The sequence below is a fragment of the Paroedura picta genome, chromosome 6 (assembly GCF_049243985.1).
Source record: "Paroedura picta isolate Pp20150507F chromosome 6, Ppicta_v3.0, whole genome shotgun sequence".
In the NCBI taxonomy this organism is placed as follows: Eukaryota; Metazoa; Chordata; class Lepidosauria; order Squamata; family Gekkonidae; genus Paroedura; species Paroedura picta.
Window position 1 is genome coordinate 95795832 of NC_135374.1, and position 4196 is coordinate 95800027.

Consider the following 4196-nt stretch of genomic DNA (forward strand, 5'->3'; position numbering starts at 1 on the left):
TTTGATTGCCACTGAACCTCCCTTTCTCCTAGAAAGTGAGCACTTTTAGCTAGTACAAACAAAAAACAAAAAGGGGAAGAAAACCCCAATCTGAAATAGAGTTGAGAACCTGAGAAGGTTGAGAAAACTGCTACTTAATATAATAAAAACATATTTCAGTTTAATTTTATTTATGAAGCTCAAATATATAAAATTATAAAATACAATAAAGCAGCAAGGACTGACACAAGTCACACATATAAGTTATGTCCTAACATCCAAAAACCTAACACATTTCACCGTATACAGTTCTTCCTCAGAGGTCGATGTTAAGTACATGGAATTGTTTTAGAAAAACACACAGATATACATAGAATATGTTTTATATCATTTTGCAATCACCAGGGTGGCAAACCAACTTCTATACTCAAGTGAAGGTCCCTTGCATATCAACTGGATGTCAAATGCTCATATACAGATAAGGGTATTTCAAGGGGCTATCTTCAACAACCTTCCCTGGTTTGAACAAGACCTGCAGTATGTTCTTGTGTGCCTGTCCATAGAATTCTCCTTCCAATTTGACCTAATTACACCTCACTTCCCAAATTCTCACTACCAAATATCTGCCCTAGTTGTCCAGACACTGTGTAGATTAGCTGTCAGTAGAAAACTCAGTTCTCTAACTAGAGTTTCTCCCCAGAGTGGATGGTCAGCTAAGGATCTGTCAGACTGCCCTCTAAACCAGCATCCAAATCAGAATCAAATCAAATTGAACCTCTCTTCAGCATACAGCTAGAATACCGGTTACTTCTCAGATGTTGCTGGCCAGTCAGAGTCACTCTAGCTCTCTCTGCCAAGGGAAGATTCTTTTAACTTCAGTACCTAGAACCTGTCTTTCATATGTGTGTGTGTGTGTGTGTTTCTGTCTATCTACAGAGAGTGAGTAAGTGTGCAATGGTCAGAGGAAAAAGAGAGGATGAGCCATTTCTGTTCATCATGCTGATAAATGAATTAAACCCATCTCACTAAAAAGATATGGTGTATAGGACAAAGCCAATTAAGTTCACACTGCTATTTATTAAATTACTTATGTTGGTGTAGTTGGTATGAGTATTTTGATAGAAAGAGTGAAATAGTATGTCTAGAGAACGGCCAGTGTATTGCAAGAGAACGCAGTCCCTTCTAAATTTCTGCAAAATTCAATAGATCTCTATATTGCCAAATCAAACTACTAGATACTAAATATTTCAGGGTCTGGGCTGTCTGTCAAGTTGCAGTCTTGCTGGGCAGATGACAACAAAGATGTCAAGATTCAAAACCAACCATGTATTTTCAGCGGCAAATTTATTTCCTTTTAGTGTGTTGGGTCTTGGTGTCACTTTGATGCTCACATCAGAGCACAGCCTCAAGGCCTTACTTCTCCTTCCTTTGAACTAAACCCAAAGGGATCCAACAGCATTATCTTCACCTATTCAACAGCTTTCCCCCATTCAAAATTATTAATGGAAGAAATAAGGCAGATGGCACTATATGCCACAGTATAAGACCTGTTTGTTCCAATGAAAATAATATGCACCCATGGAACCTTAAAAGTCATATTAAATTATTAAAATCCTGTGGACAAGTCACAGCTTTTAACATCTAGTAGACTGAATACAGCCCTCTTTATTATGTGTTTGTATGCCGCCAATTCTATTTTGCTCCTGTATGGAACTGGTCATTTCTGTCCTGTTTCTTGAGAGCCACCAGGCTAAAATGTTTCTGTCTTCCCAAGCTTTTAATTAACAGCATTTTTTAGTGTCTTTAAAATTCAGTTTGAGCTGATTCATGTTTTATACCGCTCTGCGCATTGCTTTGTTGTGGATGGTGGCTCTTAAGCACAACTTATATGATGTTTTATCTTACCAAGTTTTATTTTGTAAGTATCCTCGGGCACATTGGAAAGGCAGCATAGACATTTCCCGACTATCTTTTTTGTCAGGCTCTGCTCACCATACCACAGTGCCATATATGTGTCATGTCAAAAAGGGGTTAGACAGATTCATAGAGGAAGGGACCACCAATGGCTACCAGTAGAGTTACCAACCTCCAGGTGGTAGCTGGAGGCCTCCTAGGATTACAACTGACCTTCAAGTGATAGAGATCAGTTCACCTGGACAAATCGACTGATTTAGAAGGCAAAACTTGTGCCATCGAAGTCCCTCTGTCCCTCAAACTCCATTGTCCTTCGGCTCCACCCCCAAAATATCCAGGTATTTCCCAACCCGGAGCTGGCAACCCTAGGGCAGAGAGACTTTATATTTTTCAGTGATGAAGTTAAATAAGCATGAAGGGCGGGATTTCCCAACCATGGTACCATGGTATCACATGGTGCCACAAAAGCCCCTCAATGGTATTGTAGCATGGGTTTTTTTCAAAATGGTGACTGGGGTAAGCCCTTCCACCCATTTCTGGCTCTGAGCAAAGAGGAAAGAAGAAGGTTTTAATTAAAAAAAACAATTATATTCTTATTCGGGCAGATTGATCTGCCCCCACCGAAAGTGGCCAGTGATGGGCTGGAGGGGGTGGGAAGGGGTGGGACCCTGGCCGTTTGCCAGCCCAGTTCCTCTCACTCTCATTTCCGGGTGCATAGCAGGGGGCTTAGCCAGCTGACATCACTTCCTGGTACCTGATGTAGAGAGAAAAAGTGGGGAATCCTTACAGCTAAAAACTCAATATATGCAAAACTCACATGTCTAAATTTGCTGCAGGTGATATGACAGAATCCTGCAGAGTTCAGAAGCTTTCAGGAATAGCTGGACTTAACTTGGAGGAACTCGACAAATTGAGAAGGGCTCCAGAAAATGTAAAAGGCCACTGGCAGGGATTAGCAAATCAGTCCTTAACAGGGCCAACTACTGACTAAATCCTTGGGGCGAATATATAATTGCAAAATATATTATATATAATTGCAAAAGACAATAGAAATTTCAAGCGAGTGTATTCTTTTACCACAGAGAAATTAAGCAGCTAGGTGATAAGCAGGGCAGAAATGAAACAGCAGATGAGGTCACCTTGGGAGCTAAAGGCAAAAGCCATAAATTATGGAAGAATGTGAATTAATCATAACAAAATTAGAAACATGGACAGAAGGCACTTGCAAAGCTGAAGCACAAAAGACGGAGAAAAGGAGCAATAAATTGGACTATTATTCTGTTATTAATGCATAACTGACATTTCAGAACTTATGCCAACACAGCAAACAAAATATACCTGACATTTCAGGTTCAGATTCATTCCCTAAGAAATTGTTTCTTCAGTTTCTCACAAATGTTTAAAGTTTCCTGATGAGCCTGTGACTAGTTAAAGCATGCATATGTGTCTCACTAAAACCCATGGGGTTCTCAAGCCTGGAGTCACGGAAACAATCCAACGTAGCTGATAGAACTCCAGGGTATTATGCAAACAGCAGTTCTGTGCTGTGTAGAGAACATTTCCTCCATGGAGACTAGAGACTTTCCAAGAAGAGTTTGCAATACAAAATGACAGAGCCTGGCATGCAAAGAGGGACTGTGGATGAGCGAAAGGGTTGTGAGTGTCCTGCATGGTGCATGGGGTTGGACTAGATGACCCAGGAGGTCCCTTCCAACTCTATGATTCTATGAAAGCTCCAAGTCTGCCTTAAGCCTAAGAAATGGCACATGCAAGTCATCAAGAAAACAGAATTGTCATGTTCATACTCTGCATGAAATTAAAAATCTTTTATATAGAAGTCACAAAACGTTTTGCCTCTGTGTGTGTGTAAGGTTCTATTCTGGGGTGTCAGCTGCTAAAATAATGACTATGCATTAACCCCCTTCCTCCCCCCCCCAAAAAAAAATTGTCCAGAAATTACTTTAATTGCAAAATAATATGTAATAAGAGTCAATTCCTTTAAGAGACTGCTCCCTCATATGAGAATGAAAGAAGGAATGGAAACATTTTTTAAAACTATGTGTGAAAAACTCTAATAGTGAAGTCATCTCTTTTCAAGGCCACCTTCTCCTCCTATGAATGATCCATCATCTGAAGTAACATTGTCACTGGAAGGAACACCCTGGGAGGAAGGGAAGATCTTGGAAGATAAGCAGAGTTGCTACTTGGAACATGGACCTCCAAGGAAGACATTATAGGGGAAACTGCCTCTGCTTCTCACTTGCCTGGAAAGCCTCATTTTGAGTTATCCATTGGTTATCCAT